Raw genomic sequence first — 21,967 nt, forward strand, 5'->3', positions numbered from 1 at the left:
CTGTCTGAGAAACTCTTTATTTTACATCTCAAGATAAATTTCCACCACAAGTGTAACCACCTACTGTAAATACAAGTAGTAGTAGTTGTGAAATTACAAGTGCAATAAGTACAAACATTTTTTTTTTACATAAAGATTAATTGACGTTTGGAAAGAATTCAATCCTAAGGGAAGACTATACATTTTTCTCAGCACCTCATCAAATATACTCCAGGATAGATAATTTTTTCATGTTCAGTTAGGACAGTTATAGGATCGAAAATTGTGAAATTGGAGTGAGAGACATATCGGACCATAGTCCTGTATATATGACTCTGGCTATGTCAAGAGAACAAAAATCAACACTTTGGAGGCTAAATATAAATGTATTAAAAGGACAAATGAAGGAAGAGTTTATTAAAGAAATTCAGTTATATGTGAGGGAGAATGATAATGGTGAGGTGTCTCTCTCGGTGCTGTGGGACGCGTGTAAAGCTGTGATTAGAGGACAACGAATTGCTAAATCAACATACTTGAAAAGGCAAACACAGGAAAAACTCAATAAATTAGAATCAGAGCTTAAAAAATTGGAAAAAGAACATAAAAAAAATGTGGACGAGCGAATAAACCAAAATATCAAAAGAGTTAGAACAGAGGTAAATGACATCTCAGGACAAGAGATTCAAAAAAAGCTGTTGTACATGAAACAGCGATACTATGACGTGGGAAGTAAATCTACAAAATTGCTGGGCTACAGATTAAAAAGGCATAGGGGCTCAGCTACAAATCTACCAAAATATAAGACAGAAGAGATACATACATGTTTTGAAACATATTATAAGAATCTATATTCCCAACCAAAAATAAATAATAAACATCAGATAGCCACATGGCTGGATTCCTTAAATTTACACAGGGTGGCAGAGGACCAGAATTCAGCTCTGATAAAGGAAATCACAGCAGAAGAAATAAAATGATAAAAAAATAAAATGAAATACTTGTTCTACTACTACTACTACTACTACTTATGGTGAGTATACTGATGACATGATGCTATTGTGATTGTTAATAACAGTATGTAACAATAATACTATATAATGATAATATTTATAATAATATAGTAGAAATATGTGTTGTGCTTCTGCTGCTGCTTCATTGGAAAAAAAAACATTCAGCCACTCGGCCCTGTCCAAGATGAAACACTAAAACACTTGACTTCGGCTAACAATAGTCTTTGGCTTCCACTGACTGCATTTCCATTGGATTTGCAATCAAAATCACTGCTTTTTAATGCTTTGTGAGTGTGGGAATCATGGGGATTGTGACTTGATCAGGTGGGTGCAATGGTTTTTTTTGTCCACCAGATGGAGGTCATTGACCACTGATCACAACAGTTTTTTCAAGCTTCAACATCTTGAATCAACTTTATCAGTCTTCAAGTCAAGTCAACTTGTCACTTACAGAGGAAATACAGAGAATTGAAATAGTGTTTCCCTCTTCCCGCACATGATTTATTATTATTATTATTATTATTATTATTATCATTGTTATTATCATTACTATTACTATTATTTATCCAATTTAATTTAAATCAATTGAAACAATTCCTAAAAAAGTTAGACATTTTTTTAAACAAAATCACTTTCCTCACCTCTCTTCCCTCATGAAAGTGAGGGAATAGGGGGAGGCAGAGTTCACAGCCCGAACAGGCGGGGGAGGGCTTAGCCCGGCCGGCTTCTCTCCCTGACTCTGCGCCCCTTATTATATGAATGGTATAAAAAAATATGAAAAGGAGGATTCTAAACCAAATCACTTTTATGAATACTTTTTTTTTTTAAATAAACGAATGAATTAATAAGGAGATATTTTAAATTTTATTCCTAATTCTATTTTACAACTCAAACTACATTATAAACAATATTTTACATACAACAACAAGTTTTAAACTTGTACAAAATAACGTTTTCCTCTGATTGCCTCCACTACTCCCAAAGGATCATGGGAGTTGATTAAATAATGAATTTTTCTCCATTCATTTCCCTTATATCAACCACCAATCCTCAAAAAAAGTTGGAATCATAAACAAATTACTATCCCAATAAGGATTTCCCTAAAATTAAAAAAAATATTTTAAAACATACTCAGAAATTTCAATTACTTATGAATTTTTTACAACTTTAAAATAATTTTTTCTCCTTAAAATACACATCCCACTCTCAAACAATGAGAATTAAACTTTACAAATATATTTTATCCACTAATTAACCAAAAAATGGTAAATACACTGAGATTCTCAGACGTTTTGTTTTAACCACGATAAATAGGAACACGTGTGAGCAAGACTTCCCCCCAAAATACATTACAAAACACAATAGAATGAAATACCACAATAAAATGAAATACTTGTTCTACTACTACTACTACTACTACTACTACTACTTATGGTGAGTATACTGATGACATGATGCTATTGTGATTGTTAATAACAGTATGTAACAATAATACTATATAATGATAATATTTATAATAATATAGTAGAAATATGTGTTGTGCTTCTGCTGCTGCTTCATTGGAAAAAAAACATTCAGCCACTCGGCCCTGTCCAAGATGAAACACTAAAACACTTGACTTCGGCTAACAATAGTCTTTGGCTTCCACTGACTGCATTTCCATTGGATTTGCCCTCAAAATCACTGCTTTTTAATGCTTTGTGAGTATGGGAAACATGGGGATTGTGACTTGATCAGGTGGGTGCAATGGTTTTTTTTGTCCACCAGATGGAGGTCATTGACCACTGATCACAACAGTTTTTTCAAGCTTCAACATCTTGAATCAACTTTATCAGTCTTCAAGTCAAGTCAACTTGTCACTTATCAATAATGCCATGTGTGCAGGAAATACAGAGAATTGAAATAGTGTTTCCCTCTTCCCGCACATTATTTTTTATTATTATTATTATTATTATCATTGTTATTATCATTACTATTACTATTATTTATCCAATTTAATTTAAATCAATTGAAACAATTCCTAAAAAAGTTAGACATTTTTTTAAACAAAATCACTTTCCTCACCTCTCTTCCCTCATGAAAGTGAGGGAGTAGGGGGAGGCAGAGTTCACAGCCAGAACAGGCGGGGGAGGGCTTAGCCCGGCCGGCTTCTCTCCCTGACTCTGCGCCCCTTATTATATGAATGGTATAAAAAAATATGAAAAGGAGGATTCTAAACCAAATCACTTTTATGAATGCTTTTTTTTTTTAAATAAACGAATGAATTAATAAGGAGATATTTTAAATTTTATTCCTAATTCTATTTTACAACTCAAACTACATTATAAACAATATTTTACATACAACAACAAGTTTTAAACTTGTACAAAATAACGTTTTCCTCTGATTGGCTCCACTACTCCCAAAGGATCATGGGAGTTGATTAAATAAAGAATTTTTCTCCATTCATTTCCCTTATATCAACCACCAATCCTCAAAAAAAGTTGGAATCATAAACAAATTACTATCCCAATAAGGATTTCCCTAAAATTAAAAAAATATTTTCAAACATACTCAGAAATTTCAATTACTTATGAATTTTTTACAACTTTAAAATATTTTTTTCTCCTTAAAATACACATCCCACTCTCAAACAATGAGAATTAAACATTACAAATATATTTTATCCACTAATTAACCAAAAAATGGTAAATACACTGAGATTCTCAGACGTTTTGTTTTAACCACGATAAATAGGAACACGTGTGAGCAAGACTTCCCCCCAAAATACATTATAAAACACAATAGAATGAAATACCACAATAAAATGAAATACTTGTTCTACTACTACTACTACTTATGGTGAGTATACTGATGACATGATGCTATTGTGATTGATAATAACAGTATGTAACAATAATACTATATAATGATAATATTTATAATAATATAGTAGAAATATGTGTTGTGCTTCTGCTGCTGCTTCATTGGAAAAAAAAACTTTCAGCCACTCGGCTCTGTCCAAGATGAAACACTAAAACACTTGACTTCGGCTAACAATAGTCTTTGGCTTCCACTGACTGCATTTCCATTGGATTTGCACTCAAAATCACTGCTTTTTAATGCTTTGTGAGTGTGGGAATCATGGGGATTGTGACTTGATCAGGTGGGTGCAATGGTTTTTTTTGTCCACCAGATGGAGGTCATTGACCACTGATCACAACAGTTTTTTCAAGCTTCAACATCTTGAATCAACTTTATCAGTCTTCAAGTCAAGTCAACTTGTCACTTATCAATAATGTCATGTGTGCAGGAAATACAGAGAATTGAAATAGTGTTTCCCTCTTCCCGCACATTATTTTTTATTATTATTATTATCATTGTTATTATCATTACTATTACTATTATTTATCCAATTTAATTTAAATCAATTGAAACAATTCCTAAAAAAGTTAGACATTTTTTTAAACAAAATCACTTTCCTCACCTCTCTTCCCTCATGAAAGTGAGGGAGTAGGGGGAGGCAGAGTTCACAGCCAGAACAGGCGGGGGAGGGCTTAGCCCGGCCGGCTTCTCTCCCTGACTCTGCGCCCATTATTATATGAATGGTATAAAAAAATATGAAAAGGAGGATTCTAAACCAAATCACTTTTATGAATGCTTTTTTTTTTTAAATAAACGAATGAATTAATAAGGAGATATTTTAAATTTTATTCCTAATTCTATTTTACAACTCAAACTACATTATAAACAATATTTTACATACAACAACAAGTTTTAAACTTGTACAAAATAACGTTTTCCTCTGATTGGCTCCACTACTCCCAAAGGATCATGGGAGTTGATTAAATAAATAATTTTTCTCCATTCATTTCCCTTATATCAACCACCAATCCTCAAAAAAAGTTGGAATCATAAACAAATTACTATCCCAATAAGGATTTCCCTAAAATTAAAAAAAATATTTTCAAACATACTCAGAAATTTCAATTACTTATGAATTTTTTACAACTTTAAAATAATTTTTTCTCCTTAAAATACACATCCCACTCTCAAACAATGATAATTAAACTTTACAAATATATTTTATCCACTAATTAACCAAAAAATGGTAAATACACTGAGATTCTCAGACATTTTGTTTTAACCACGATAAATAGGAACACGTGTGAGCAAGACTTCCCCCCAAAATACATTACAAAACACAATAGAATGAAATACCACAATAAAATGAAATACTTGTTCTACTACTACTACTACTACTACTACTACTACTACTACTTATGGTGAGTATACTGATGACATGATGCTATTGCTATTTATAATAATATAGTAGAAATATGTGTTGTGCTTCTGCTGCTGCTTCATTGGAAAAAAAAACATTCAGCCACTCGGCCCTGTCCAAGATGAAACACTAAAACACTTGACTTCGGCTAACAATAGTCTTTGGCTTCCACTGACTGCATTTCCATTGGATTTGCACTCAAAATCACTGCTTTTTAATGCTTTGTGAGTATGGGAAACATGGGGATTGTGACTTGATCAGGTGGGTGCAATGGTTTTTTTTGTCCACCAGATGGAGGTCATTGACCACTGATCACAACAGTTTTTTCAAGCTTCAACATCTTGAATCAACTTTATCAGTGTTCAAGTCAAGTCAACTTTATGATCAATAATGCCATATGTGCAGGACATACAGAGAATTGAAATAGTGTTTCCCTCTTATCCCCGGTGATAACAAGAGTATAAATATTTCAGATATGGCGGGATGAACCAAATGAACGGTATAAATAGAAACAGAATTATCAGTGGAATATCAATAGAAATATGGCAATGTGAACAGAATTACAGTATACATATAAATGAGATGCTCTCCAAAAAAAATCCACCACTACAAACGTGCTCCTAACACTATTCTGGAGGAACGATTTGGACTTCCACACTTTTTCACTCCTGACCGTCCCCTATCATTATTATTTTCATTTATTGTTCACTTCATTTGTTGTTGTTGTTGCTGCTGCTGTTGCTGCTTTTTGGTGTGATGTTTTAAATCCATGTTTTATTTTGCTACACAGGACAACGCCTTGAATACATCGATTTTATTGCATTAAAATACAATACATAATACAATCAAATGAAATACGACAATAGAATGAAATACAACAATAGAATGAAATACAACAATAGAATGAAATACTTGTACTTCTACTACTACTACTAATGGTAACCGTACTGATGACATGATGGTCGTGTGTTTGTTAACAACAGTATGTAATAATGTAATAATAACAACACACTTTGGATCTCTCTGTGTGTATGTAATTATAATAACACTATATAATAATCATATTTATAATAATATAGTAGTAATATGGGTCTGTTGTACTGCTGCTACTGCTGCTACATTCACTACTGACCGTCCCATTCGCTTATAATGAAGAGTGTTTTTCCCTGAATATCTCAGGGACCGAAGGTCGTAGCTGCCGGCCACTGCCACCAACGGAAAGAGCACCCCTGAAAATGGGGGGGTAGCCAAAGTCCTGAGTCTCTGGCACCCCGGAAAATAGCGTGTCCACGGAGCCGGACGCGGACACGCTTGGCTATTATCCCCTTACCTAACCCTAACCCCTAACCCTAACCCTAACCCTAACCCACCCACAGACACACACACACACACTCATTTATTTATTTTAATAAATATCAATAACTATGTCATTGACGTGTCTTTTTTCTCCCATGTCCCTCTCTCTCTTTCTCTCTCTCATTGCAGGCATCTCTGACTCCAGAACTGAAGGAGTTATTATTATCTGACTTATCATCATTATTATTATTATTATTAACAACAATACTTAATTAATTATTATATGAATTGTTGCTGCTATCATTAATAATCAATAACTTCTTTACACTGTTATTGTTTAAATTTTAACTAGTCAGAGCTGATACCTGATGTTGCTCAAGTGTTCCGGTCTCTCTCGCCTCCCCCTCACCACTGTTTCTCTGCTCTCCCCAACCAGTAGAGGCAGATGACCATCCACATTGAACCTGGTTCTGCTAGAGGTGTCTCCCTGTAAGTGAGGTAGTTTTTACTCTTCACAGTTGCCAAAGTGCTTGCTGATTGTGGGAACTGTTAGGTTTCTCTATATTAAGCAAGATTTTAAGGTCTTGACCTTCTATGTAAAGTTCCTTGAGATAATATATATTATCATTTGGCGCTATACAAATAAAATTGAATTGAATTGAATAGGTGATGGGAAAATAATAACAATAATTAATTGAGCAGTAGTATCGCAATATATTCAGTAAACTGTACAAAAATAATAATATGTTTTTTCTTCTTTCATGAACATATTTTCCACTTCATATTATGCACACATAAAATTAACAAAACATTCATAGCATCTGTAAACAATACTATATAACAACACTCAAGCATACTATCTATATAACAACAGATCTGAACTGTGTTTGTTCTCAAGTGGGTTGTTTTATACATTTTTAATAACGTTATACGGATCACATTATAGCGTGACATGTTTCTGGTTAAGATTAAAAGTATGCTGACAGAAATTTCATGCGTGCCCCTTTAAGGGACTAGTGACACTACACGCAGGGCCTGCGTGATGCTGCAGCAGAGACCTGAGGGAGAGAGCAGAGGAGAAAATGGAGAAAAACGAGCTGCGATTAATAAGCAGAAAAAGAGTGAAAAAAGTTGATTTAGCAGTTGAAAAATATAACTTACCTGGTCGGGATCTGACGGGGATTTTATGAGAACTAAGTCACACTGGTTTTGGTGAGTTTTGTTTTTATTTTCTTGCAATTTTGCTGCGTTGTACCTTTTTAGCGGAAAGCTAATGCTAAAAACGTAGCTATTCACAAGGAAATGCTCCGTCATAACCTGTTTATCAGTAAATTTTTTGGGTTTATGAAGACTGTGAATGTTACAAAAGTGTCTGTAAGCTGTATAAATGAAAGGTATGCGCTGTAGTTTGTGTGGGAGACGGAGCCGTGAGTTGAAAGAGACCGCTCCGCTGCCATTTTGAGACGAAAAAACACCGTAGCAGTAACGTTACAACTCAGAAACTGTGAAACATTTATTTGTGTGATTTGAGGACTTAAAAAGAGATTATTTGTGTTTATGACCTGTTACACAGGTCAGGTTTTTTGCTCGGTTTGAAGCTGGGTCGGAGCAAGGACTGTGCACACACAGACGGGATTCAAGATGGCGAGCCAGACCCAGACCTTCACCTTCAACTCATCTACTCCTTCGCGCTAGTGAGGAAATCTTCGGCTCATGGTGACTCGCTGCCAGAGTGGTAGGAGTATCAGGAACTAGTTTGAACTGAACTGATTGATTTATTATTATTTTCGGACTAAATCGAACTGAAACTTTTCATTGAACCGAACACTTGAACTCATGTTGAACTCGATTCGAAAGTGTCATACTTTTATTTGCATGTTGAGTTCATATTTTCTGAGTGTGATTGGAAATGATTGTGGTCCACTTTGATTTGATTGTGTAACTGAAGGTATTCTCTTACATTTAAAAGAAAGGGAAAAAAGATTTAACTCAGGAGGAAAAATTCTAAAAATAGATGCAACCTAGGAGAAAAAAGACTGGTTTAACTTAACTTAGATTAGCTTTACTGAAATAAACTAGGAGAACTAAAGAACGAAAGGAAAGAGTGAAATACTCTTTTCAATTATACTTGCCTTAGTATTAGGAACCTGCAGGGTATTTGTTTTGTTTTCTGTACTGTATTTTATATGTGTGTTTTGCATTCAGTAAATTGCCGGCCTTTTGTACTTAGAGCAACGGTCTCTGGTGTGATTATTCTTGCTTCCCACTCCTTAGAACCTAGAACTGGTCCAGTGGCGCAGTAAGTGGGGTGATACCGGTGCTACAAATTCAATTCAATTTTATTTGTATAGCGCCAAATGATAATATACATTATCTCAAGGAGCTTTACATAGAAGGTCAAGACATTAAAATATTGTTTAATATAGAGAAACGTAACAGTTCCCACAATGAGCAAGCACTTTGGTGACTGTGAAGAGTAAAAACTCCCTCACTTACAGGGAGAAACCTCTAGCAGAACCAGGTTCAATGTGGACGGTCATCTGCCTCTACTGGTTGGGGTGAGCAGAGAAAAATGGGGAGAGAAGAGAAACAGTGGGGAGGGGGAGGCGAGAGACCGGAACACTTGAGCACCATCAGGTATCAGCTCTGACTAGTTAAAATGTAAACGATAACAGTGTAAAGAAGTTATTGATTATTAATGATAGCAGCAACAATTCATATAATAATTAATTAAGTATTGTTGTTAATAATAATAATGATAATAATAATAATAATAGTTGTTCTCCTTCAGTTCTGGAGTCAGAGATACCTGCAATGAGAGAGAGAAAGAGAGAGAGGGACACGTCAGTAACATAGTTATTGACATTTATTAAAGTGTTAAATTAAACAGTCGGATTCCCCTGGTCCGCACCAGTTCTAAGTCAGCTGCTAGGCGCCAGCCGAGGCACACCGCCGGATACAGCTGGACGGCCACGAGCGAGGCCTCCTGACTGTGTGATGATCTCACGGCAGCTTTAAGAACTGCCACTCCCACATTTATTTAAACCCTCTCACTGCTCTGACTTCTGTGGTGGCGGTTGATATTGCCTTGCTCAGACTCCGAGGCTTTAACGCTCCTCTCTTTGCGATTCAAATGGCTGTCACATGTCAGACTGCTAACTTATTCTTAAGGTCAATTTCTGTCATAGGTCTTGTGCCGTCAGCTCGTCTGTTGATGTGTAATCTGTGTCGGTCAAATAATAATGTTATAAAGTTCATTCTTTAATATAAAAAATAAGTTCGTGAGGGAAAAAAGGAAATCGCGCCAGGGTGGAGGGTTCGTGGGGAATATTCTCATTTACATATTGACATAGATTTGGTCGATGTACAACCGAGTGCTGGGGTCCTTTTCTCTGGCTACCTACATGAAGGAGTTCCTCAAGGAGCACCAATAAAACAGGCCTAACCTCACACAGTGGCTTCTTATGACCTCAATATCTGAAATAGTTAAGACCTGTGTTGGATCAGTAAAATGATTCTTGCCACGTAACACACATTCATTCTTCCTGAAAAGATTGAACCCCTACGGTTACCAGGAATGTCTTAATCACATCTGTGTTTCTTAGAATTCCACATTTTGTACAAAATGTAAACTTTCACAAAAGCATCTGCAGCCCCTTTGCGATGAAACCGAAAATTAAAGCTCCAGTGATTTCACGACATGAGATGACGGAAGTTTTTAACTGTTATTATAATTTCACTTTCGAGAGAAGTGGAGAAGTGCTCTGTGGATGATGGGAGTTTCCCCAGCAGTCTAGACCTATAGCAGCTTAAGGGATGGTTCAGGACTCACCTGATCCAGCCAGGCTTTATCAAAAAGGAATGTTTTAAGTTTAACCTTAAATGCACAGAAGGTGTCTGCCTGGTAGCTGAATGCTCTACCTCATGTTCTACTCTTACAGACTCTTGGAACCACACGAGAGCCTGTGTTTTGGGAACGAAAACACCTACTGTCTTCACCTACTGTAGATGGTTGAGAGAGAGTCTGAGCCAGGGACAGTAAATATGGTTGAGGTTCCATCAATAAGGTGAGTAATTAAAAATGTGATAGCTTACAATATACTGTGATGTAAACTGTGTTCTGAGAATGTTTTGGAAATCTGTGGGGATTTATGTAGGTAACATTAATTTGACAACCTTTACCATTTCTATTGGGGAGCCAATTTCACGGCTATGCTCAGTATCAAATTCTAAATCCACATTAAAAAATTGGGGGGTAAAAAAAATGAAAAGATGAGGAGGGCAGTTCATTTTCATGTGATTTTTACTATGTTGTAGACTGGTTTGTTTTAAATGTCCCCAGGCAAAATGGAACGTGCGTAACTTGTAGGTACTACAGTACCAGTATAGTGCCTGGAAAAGATAATATTGGTTACATGCATGATGCCTTGAGCTGCAACTGACAAGTAACACAGAAAGTGAGGGCAAACAAATGCACGTAAGAGGCATTGTCATCATCCACAGGGTCTTCTCCTGTGTCTTTTCACTCTGTAATGTGTATACTGATGACTGCCGCAGCTGGCATGACAACAGATTACTTTTCAAATTTGCTGATGACCCTGTGACAGTCAGTCTCCTCCATGCGGATGAGAACAGCCATGGTCCCATTGTGGATTGCGAATCTGTATTGTTGTGACTGCATTTTTACTACTAAATGTGACAAAAACCAAGGACATGAGTTTTAGGCATCAGCCCTCAAACTCTCAGAGTACTATCATCAAGGGGCAGGTGGTAGACTTTGTAAAGAACTACGGTACAAGTACCATGGGATGATTATTAACTATGATCTCTCTGATGACTATGTCCCTGATGATGGCTGTTTGTATTACGGATAGCATGTGGCTGATCCCTTATTCAGTAGAACATGTAGTAACATGTCCATGTTCCATGCTGTTTATTTAAAAATAATGTACTTGTCTTCTTGTACAATGCTCAATGATATAGATGTCCATTCCAGATTTCTGCATCATACCTTGGAATTGTATCCATAATTAATTATGAAAATAAATCCAGTTTATGATTTGTGATATATGACAATTTGATTCTGACTGATCATAATTCAAGGTCAGCTTTAATTTGCCTCAATTCAAGATACCTTAAATTAAGTTTAAAGTTAGAATGTCATTGTGGAAATCCTGAACTAGAATTGTGACTAATGAAGCATTGTGTTAGTTCATGCAGGACACGGAGTCATGTGCTCAGCTATACCGATAGGTTTATGGGTGCTCGTCAGTCACCCACCAATCACAGCCCATTCTCTCACCAAAGCGGTCCCTTTAAATACGACCTCATCCTCACTGATCCCTGCGAAGCTCTAACACTTTTAGCACTGTAATGGAAATTTTACATTCGTGTATGTATAATTGCATAAACAGACATGTATGTGGAGGACTGACCAAATGGTTGACCAAATTGTTCATCTAAAAGGGCAACTTTAAGGTTTACTGTGGTGGCTTAAGAGACTTGAGTTTTATGGCCTCGAGAAACCACAACTTTATGGTATCTCGTATCTCTGATTGGGATCAAACAAGTGGGATCTCACGGGGGGGAGTCATCCACAGAACATGTAAACAAAAGGACAGGATGTCTCCTCCACTGAGTGAAAATACAGAAGGGTAATATATACCTTTGCATGCTTAGTGGGAGGGGGCTGTGAGTTATAAGAACACAGATTCTCCTATGTTCTTTGCTCATTTGTGCATGTCAATCAGGTGATGTGTACTAATGAGTCCATCTGCAGATGGTGAATTAAACTTAAAGAAAGAAGTGTTTGACTTTGTGCTTGTTTCACAGAAACTGCCACCACAGCACCGAGTCCAAACACGGTTGTGGTAAATCATCTTAAACAAAAGTACCTTGCCTGCTACGCCCACTGGGCACTCTGCATATGTCCCCTGTTTTATCTCAGCACACTGCTCGGCTAACCAGGGAACATCCAATGAATGGAGCCTTCAGCGCCAATCATAACTGTGTCCCCATTTGCAACAAATGGGTAAAGCATGACAAAGGGTTCCTGACTGAACTCGGAATTAAATGGTTAATATCTGAAACTATAATAGTTCAACTGAATTGTAGATATCTAATGTCATTTTAATTCTACCATTACCTGTCTTGACATGTACTGTAGATGCTTGAGAGAGTGTCTGAGCCAGGGACAGTAGACATCACTGAGGTTCCATCAATAATGTGAGTATTGAAACACATGATATTTTACAATATACTGTGATGCAGATTCTCAGAAAGTTACAGAAATTTGTGGGGAAAAATTGTTTGCAGATGCTATGAATGTCGTGTTAATTTCTGACACTCAGTTCACATTTATAGAGTTGGCTTGTTTTGTCAAGAAATCATCCATGTAAATTAAAAGAACATGGAACAAATTATTTATCATGTATTGCTATATTTATTTCTTTACCATTTTCACTTTCAGTGTTGCCAGAGGCATTATGTTTTCAGCTTATCCATCCATCTGTCTGTCCCATTCATGTGAAAGCGATATCTCATGAACAACTACATCATGTAAGTCAAAGGTCGAAAGGTCAAGCTCACTTGACTTTGCATTGTTTTGAATACAAAGGAAATATCATTACATGTGGCACAAACATTCACTTGGCCTCAATGATGACTTGAATAGAATTCAGTTGTCAAAGATCAAATGGCAAGGTCACTAGGACCTCACAAAGCACACTTCTTGCCTTGTAAATGCGATACGCGCAGTACCTCAAAGTAATGGTTAATATTTACCAGTGTGTTAGGTGAATGTGTATATGTGCTCAGGAAACAATTTGTAATACGGTCTGTTCGTGTAGCGTGAAGTAATATTGATAATTACATGACGACGATTAAGTTAACATAAGGCACATCAATCTCCTGCAATGCTAACTGTGCGCTGTCTGTGGAATAGTAGTACACCGTGGCTGTGGAAAAACTATGTGACTAGTGTTGTTGCAAGCAGGCTTTTTTAAATTGATTTTTTCAGAAATAATTGCGTTACTGAGTGTACTGTTCTAAATTGTGAGTTGCAATATATTATCAGTATATTAGAAGTAAGCCGAGTTAAAGAATATTTTGTGAAATGCTGTATTTGTTTATCTTACATGCTTATGTTTACTTTATTACTGGTATCCAAAGTTGTTTAATGAATGCAGGTGCTAGGTCACAGATTAGACAGGTTAAATGTCTGTTTGGATGTACATGGTCTATAGTAATATTTCAGTATAGTCTATTGACGTATGTAATATTTCAGTTCTGTAGATATTCAGCAGTAATTGTACACATTGTGGCATTTGTATTTACAGTAGGTGGTTATCCTGATAATGAGTCATAATACACATGATCTGAGAAAAGTATGTGTCCATTTATCGTTCACTCAAATACACCCTTTTTCAGGTATTTTACACTAGAAAAACAGCTTCCGGCTACGGCGACCCGAATGTAGTTGTGCTTCCTGGGTCTCAGGGGGAACCTCTACTTAAAACTTGGGGCCCCTGGGTGGTTTTGGGCTCGAACTGAGGTAGGAGGTAGGTGGAAAAAATTTGATCTTTTGACCTGCAACACACAGAGCTTTAATAACACATAGGGAGCCTTCTGGGGTGAGAGGAGAGGCAGTGTGCAAAATGTCAGAGCTCTAGCTGGTCAGGGGCCCAAACTGCGAATCTTTGATATCATCTACATTTGCCACTGCCTGTTTATATCTTTGAATGACTTCTATTTTTGATATTTTATATTTCATGTTGAATGCTGTTTGCACCGGGGATAAGAGGGAAACGCTATTTCAATTCTCTGTATTTCCTGCACATATGTCATTATTGATCATAAAGTTGACTTGACTTGAACACTGATAAAGTTGATTCAAGATGTTGAATCTAGGAAAAACTGTTGTGATCCGTGGTCAATGACCTCCATCTAGTGGACGAAAAAAACCATTGCACCCACTTTATCAAGTCACAATCCCCATTATTCCTACACTCACAAACCATTAAAAAGCAATGATTTCGAGTGCAAATCCAATGGAAATGCAGTCAGTGGAAACCAAAGACTATTGTTAGCAGTAGTCAAGTGTTTTAGTGTTTCATCTTGGACACTGCCTTTGTTATTTGTCTGTAGCCATGTCCAAACTCTTCCACAAAGGGCCGAGTGGCTGAATGTTTTCTTGCCAATTCAAGATTCAACAATTTTTACTGTCAAATACACACAAGAACACACACGTTCCCCTGTGAATTGAAATTCTTGTGCTGTCCTTTCTGGAATACCAGCCGACCAAAATAGACATTCAAATACAATATTTACATCAAATACAATAAGAATATGAAACATGTTTAAGAGTAAGGTGAAAACAAGGGTAATGAGGTGAATAGGGTGAGTATTGTGCAAAACTGAGCAGTGCAAATGTATGCAATGTAAATGTAAACAGTACAATTGGAAATAGTTTAATAATGGAGCTAGCTCTCCTGTGAACCCTGCCTGCAGTGGTAAATGCTCTGCAGAGAGGGCAGTGAGTTCTTGATGATTTTTTCTGCTGTCTTCGCCACTCTCTGCAGGCGTTTGCAGTCCATAGTAGATGTGCTGTCGTACCACACGGTGATGCAGCTGGTCAATATGCTCTCAATGATGCAGCTGTAGAAGTTGCTGAGGATCTTAGGAGTCATCCCAAACTTCCTCAGCCTCCTCAGGAAGTACAGCCGCTGTTGAGCCTTCATGACTAGCTGTGTGGTGTTTAATGTCCAGGTGAGGTCCTCACTGAAGTGGACCCCGAGGTATTTAAAGCTGAAATGAATGAAGCAGCAGCAGCACAACAGACACATATTACTACTATATTATTATTACTTTGGCTACCCCCCCATTTTCAGGGGTGCTCTTTCCGTTGGTGGCAGTGCCCGGCAGCTATGACCTTCGGTCCCTGAGATATTCAGGGAAAACACTCCCCATTATAAGCGAATGGGATGGTCAGTAGTGAAAGTTTCACCAAGTGTGGAGGCCCAAATCGTTCCTCCAGAATAGTGATAGGAGCATGTTTCAGGTCATTTGTAGTCTTGGTGGTGGTGGTTTATAGTGGTGGATTTGTTTTGGAGAGCATCACATTTATATTTGTACTGTAATTCTGTTCATACTACCATAATTATATTCCACTGATAATTCTGTTTATATTTATACTGTTCATTCTGTTCATCCTGCCATATCTGCCACATTTATACTCTTGATATGGTCTAGATTTGACACTGCCTCTGTGTGGCACAAAACAACTGGAAACAGTGGCTCTGCCTGCACAAAAGCACTGGAGATGACGAAAGAAGCTTCGAGCCACTTTGTGAAGAAAGGTTCATCTTCTGAACTAAAGTTGCAATTTTAAGCTTCTCTCGCCATCTCCAATGCTTTTGTGCACGCAAAGCCACTGTTTTCAGCTGTTTTGTGCACACAGAGCCACTTTATGAATAAATCACATGATGACCAGTGGAGAGACCTTGGACCATCATTTCAGACAGTCAGTGAGTGGCATTTAACCATGACGCCTGATCTATTCACCTTGCATGAATGCTTTCAGTTTCAAATTTTCTCCAAATCAGTGTTTTCCTGCCACACGATCATTGTATGTGGTTGATGACTATCTCCATTTTCATATCATGTTGTCAAACCAATCAGATGTTCTCCTGCTTGTAGACTTGCCAGAAATGCTGTGGGCAAAGGACAAATACGATGTGGGCCTCATCAGAAACTGTGACCCAGTTACAATTACCCCAAAATCTGAATATCGACCATGTAAACAATGGTACCCAGTCAGACAGGAAGCTGTGGATAGGATACGCCCTGTTTTTGCATCTCTCCTGCAGGCTGGTGTAATTATCCCCTGCCCTGATTCGCCAGTCCATACTCCACTGTTTCCAGTTAAGAAAATCAGAGTGTTGTATATTGGGGTAGCGATGATGTGAAGATGATGAAGGAATCGCCGATTGACACCGTTTGATTGTTTGAAAGGTTTATTACAAAAAGTTCAGCATCAATACAAGCACTGCAATCTGCCTGGAGAGAGATCTGGGGCCAATGTGAATCTCTTCTCCCTAACAGCTTCAACTCCCCGTTTATATAGGAGAGTTGTTTTTGTGAATCTAAAGAAAACACATCTGGCTTTCATCCAGCCCACCTCATCTGTTTGGTAACAGGGAGGGAAAGGCACCAGCTCAAATTTAGGGTGACAGTTTAAGCCGTGACCTAATGCATTAATGTATACATTCAGTTTTTCTCAGAAAACCTAAACTTATAGGCCTCTGAATCCCTCAGGACCTATGGGCCTCAAACTCAGAGATCAGCTTCCTTTAAAGAGAACACAACACATGACATTTCAGACACCACAAGAGATAAAGGTCAGCCTATTGAGTGGTGATTTGTGCAGGATTTGAAGGCTGTGAATGACGCTGTAATTGCTCGATCACCCATTGTTCCCAACCCGTACACGTTGCTTTCCCAAATTCCGCCTGATGCAGAGTGGTTTTCGGTTGTAGATTTATCCAATGCTTTTTTTTAAACGTTCCTGTCCACAAGGACAGCCAGTACTGGTTTGCTTTTAACTTTGAAAACAAGGCCTACACATTCAGACGCCTTTGTCGAGGCTACTGTGAGCCTACTTCTCTGCTAAACTTGACCCAGTGGCAGCTGGCCCTCCACAAAGCTTGTGTGCAGTGGCCGCCTGTGAAAAAGCAGTTCTTGCCTCACGTGACATCGTAGGCTACTCTGACTTGACACTTCTTGTTACTCATGCTGTGTCTCTCATTCTCACAGAACAGAAGACCTCACATCTTTCTGCTGCTAGCTGTTCTTCTTGATATGCCCAACATCACAGTGAAACGCTGTTCAACCTTGAATCCAGCCACGCTTCTCCCGCTTCCAGATGACGGGTGGAGAACACAACTGTGTTGCTGAACTACAAGTCCAGTGTTCACCACAACCTGACCTTTCTGATGAACTATGACTTGATTCTGTATGTAAATGGGTCCGCCTCACGTGAACCCGGTCTCTGGTACTAACTTTGTTGGTTTTTCTGTCTATTCTGATAGTGACATTCTCTTCTCTGGTCCTTTTCCTCATCACCTCTCAGCCCAGGCAGCAGAACTCATTGTGCTCACTGAAAGCATGCAAATTGGCTACTGGTAAAACACTCACAGTTTACAAAGACTCCGGATATGCATTTGGTTTCACTCATGATTTTGGTGCTCTCTGCAGGCACAGGTAATTTTTGGTTGTTCACCATGGCCTCACCATTAGAAGGTAAATCTCACTGCTTAGTGATGGTCAACATGTGGTCAAAATGGGTTGAAGCCTTTCCTGCTTCAAAACAAACTGCAAGTGTAGTCACCAAAGCACTGTTACAAGACATCATTCCACAATGGGGGATTCCTAGCAGAATCTAAAGTGACAAAGCTGTCAAACAACTCAGCTCTCATCTAGGAATGGATGTGCGAACACACTGTGCATATCATCCAGCCAGTGGCGGAGCTTTGGAACGAGAAAATGCACACTCAAAACGAAGCTCGCAAAGTGCTGTGAAGACAGAGGTCTCACATGGACAAAGGTCCTGCCTCTGGCGCTGATGTATATGAGGATGAGAAAACGAACCAGGTCTAACCTTTCACCTTATGAGATTCTTTTTGCAACTCCTCCCCACATTGGTGCGGGTCTTTCACCCTCTCCACTTCCCGCCACAGACTTGTGTGATATGCATGATATGTTGTCCTATTGTTCTAACCTGACTAATGCTCTTTCAGACATCAGGAAACAGGTGACATCTTCCCTTCCTCATCCAGTGACTGAACCACTTCACGACCCCCGTCCAGGCGACTTCGTGGTGGTCAAAGACTTTCGGAGAAAGAACTGGCGCTCACTCAGGTGGCAAGGCCCCTACCAGGTGCTACTCACAACCCACACTGCAGTGCTGAGAGAGCCACCTGGATCCACACTAACCATTGCAAAGGAGTACTGGCTCCATCTGAACAGCTGACGCCTCCAGCTGAAACCACACACACTGATACTCCCACAGGTTGAGAATCACAGAGAGTGTCGTGTGATTAGCACATGAGCGTTCTGCCACAACAGTTGTCTCTTATGTTTCCTGTTTACCTGACTGTATAAAACCTTCTTCTTTCCCTATTCGGAGTTGTTCCACTCTGAGCATTCATGCTAAGTGTGAAACCCTCTGCAGAGCTTTCTATTAAATGACCTAAAGACAACTGTCTGAGAAACTCTTTATTTTACATCTCAAGATAAATTTCCACCACAAGTGTAACCACCTACTGTAAATACAAGTAGTAGTAGTTGTGAAATTACAAGTGCAATAAGTACAAACATTTTTTTTTTACATAAAGATTAATTGACGTTTGGAAAGAATTCAATCCTAAGGGAAGACTATACATTTTTCTCAGCACCACATCAAATATACTCCAGGATAGATAATTTTTTCATGTTCAGTTAGGACAGTTATAGGATCGAAAATTGTGAAATTGGAGTGAGAGACATATCAGACCATAGTCCTGTATATATGACTCTGGCTATGTCAAGAGAACAAAAATCAACACTTTGGAGGCTAAATATAAATGTATTAAAAGGACAAATGAAGGAAGAGTTTATTAAAGAAATTCAGTTATATGTGAGGGAGAATGATAATGGTGAGGTGTCTCCCTCGGTGCTGTGGGACGCGTGTAAAGCTGTGATTAGAGGACAACGAATTGCTAAATCAACATACTTGAAAAGGCAAACACAGGAAAAACTCAATAAATTAGAATCAGAGCTTAAAAAATTGGAAAAAGAACATAAAAAAAATGTGGACGAGCGAATAAACCAAAAGATCAAAAGAGTTAGAACAGAGGTAAATGACATCTCAGGACAAGAGATTCAAAAAAAGCTGTTGTACATGAAACAGCGATAGTATGACGTGGGAAGTAAATCTACAAAATTGCTGGGCTACAGATTAAAAAGGCATAGGGGCTCAGCTACAAATCTACCAAAATATAAGACAGAAGAGATACATACATGTTTTGAAACATATTATAAGAATCTATATTCCCAACCAAAAATAAATAATAAACATCAGATAGCCACATGGCTGGATTCCTTAAATTTACACAGGGTGGCAGAGGACCAGAATTCAGCTCTGATAAAGGAAATCACAGCAGAAGAAATAAAATGATAAAAAAATAAAATGAAATACTTGTTCTACTACTACTACTACTACTTATGGTGAGTATACTGATGACATGATGCTATTGTGATTGTTAATAACAGTATGTAACAATAATACTATATAATGATAATATTTATAATAATATAGTAGAAATATGTGTTGTGCTTCTGCTGCTGCTTCATTGGAAAAAAAAACATTCAGCCACTCGGCCCTGTCCAAGATGAAACACTAAAACACTTGACTTCGGCTAACAATAGTCTTTGGCTTCCACTGACTGCATTTCCATTGGATTTGCACTCAAAATCACTGCTTTTTAATGCTTTGTGAGTGTGGGAATCATGGGGATTGTGACTTGATCAGGTGGGTGCAATGGTTTTTTTTGTCCACCAGATGGAGGTCATTGACCACTGATCACAACAGTTTTTTCAAGCTTCAACATCTTGAATCAACTTTTATCAGTCTTCAAGTCAAGTCAACTTGTCACTTATCAATAATGTCATGTGTGCAGGAAATACAGAGAATTGAAATAGTGTTTCCCTCTTCCCGCACATGATTTATTATTATTATTATTATTATTATTATTATCATTGTTATTATCATTACTATTACTATTATTTATCCAATTTAATTTAAATCAATTGAAACAATTCCTAAAAAAGTTAGACATTTTTTTAAACAAAATCACTTTCCTCACCTCTCTTCCCTCATGAAAGTGAGGGAATAGGGGGAGGCAGAGTTCACAGCCCGAACAGGCGGGGGAGGGCTTAGCCCGGCCGGCTTCTCTCCCTGACTCTGCGCCCCTTATTATATGAATGGTATAAAAAAATATGAAAAGGAGGATTCTAAACCAAATCACTTTTATGAATACTTTTTTTTTTTAAATAAACGAATGAATTAATAAGGAGATATTTTAAATTTTATTCCTAATTCTATTTTACAACTCAAACTACATTATAAACAATATTTTACATACAACAACAAGTTTTAAACTTGTACAAAATAACGTTTTCCTCTGATTGCCTCCACTACTCCCAAAGGATCATGGGAGTTGATTAAATAATGAATTTTTCTCCATTCATTTCCCTTATATCAACCACCAATCCTCAAAAAAAGTTGGAATCATAAACAAATTACTATCCCAATAAGGATTTCCCTAAAATTAAAAAAAATATTTTAAAACATACTCAGAAATTTCAATTACTTATGAATTTTTTACAACTTTAAAATAATTTTTTCTCCTTAAAATACACATCCCACTCTCAAACAATGAGAATTAAACTTTACAAATATATTTTATCCACTAATTAACCAAAAAATGGTAAATACACTGAGATTCTCAGACGTTTTGTTTTAACCACGATAAATAGGAACACGTGTGAGCAAGACTTCCCCCCAAAATACATTACAAAACACAATAGAATGAAATACCACAATAAAATGAAATACTTGTTCTACTACTACTACTACTACTACTACTTATGGTGAGTATACTGATGACATGATGCTATTGTGATTGTTAATAACAGTATGTAACAATGATACTATATAATGATAATATTTATAATAATATAGTAGAAATATGTGTTGTGCTTCTGCTGCTGCTTCATTGGAAAAAAAACATTCAGCCACTCGGCCCTGTCCAAGATGAAACACTAAAACACTTGACTTCGGCTAACAATAGTCTTTGGCTTCCACTGACTGCATTTCCATTGGATTTGCCCTCAAAATCACTGCTTTTTAATGCTTTGTGAGTATGGGAAACATGGGGATTGTGACTTGATCAGGTGGGTGCAATGGTTTTTTTTGTCCACCAGATGGAGGTCATTGACCACTGATCACAACAGTTTTTTCAAGCTTCAACATCTTGAATCAACTTTATCAGTCTTCAAGTCAAGTCAACTTGTCACTTATCAATAATGCCATGTGTGCAGGAAATACAGAGAATTGAAATAGTGTTTCCCTCTTCCCGCACATTATTTTTTATTATTATTATTATTATTATTATTATTATCATTGTTATTATCATTACTATTACTATTATTTATCCAATTTAATTTAAATCAATTGAAACAATTCCTAAAAAAGTTAGACATTTTTTTAAACAAAATCACTTTCCTCACCTCGCTTCCCTCATGAAAGTGAGGGAGTAGGGGGAGGCAGAGTTCACAGCCCGAACAGGCGGGGGAGGGCTTAGCCCGGCCGGCTTCTCTC

General features: G+C 37.4%; 1 long non-coding RNA gene across 5 annotated transcripts; it reads left to right on the plus strand.

Annotated features, from left to right (window-relative positions):
* The first annotated feature begins 5,583 nt into the window (after positions 1-5,583).
* On the plus strand, positions 5,584-18,806 carry LOC138411373 (uncharacterized). 5 transcript variants are annotated; one of them, XR_011244007.1, is made up of 4 exons: positions 5,584-7,761; positions 8,123-12,624; positions 12,716-12,774; positions 13,019-18,806. It is a non-coding gene; the product is annotated as an uncharacterized lncRNA (long non-coding RNA). The 5 variants fall into 5 exon arrangements; XR_011244010.1 differs by lacking the exon at positions 5,584-7,761 and having other exon boundaries at positions 7,768-10,616; positions 12,382-12,624; XR_011244009.1 differs by lacking the exon at positions 5,584-7,761 and having other exon boundaries at positions 7,768-8,284; positions 10,491-12,624.
* Positions 18,807-21,967: the final 3,161 nt, after the last annotated feature.

This window comes from Paralichthys olivaceus, chromosome 9 (assembly GCF_024713975.1).
Source record: "Paralichthys olivaceus isolate ysfri-2021 chromosome 9, ASM2471397v2, whole genome shotgun sequence".
NCBI lineage: Eukaryota > Metazoa > Chordata > Actinopteri > Pleuronectiformes > Paralichthyidae > Paralichthys > Paralichthys olivaceus.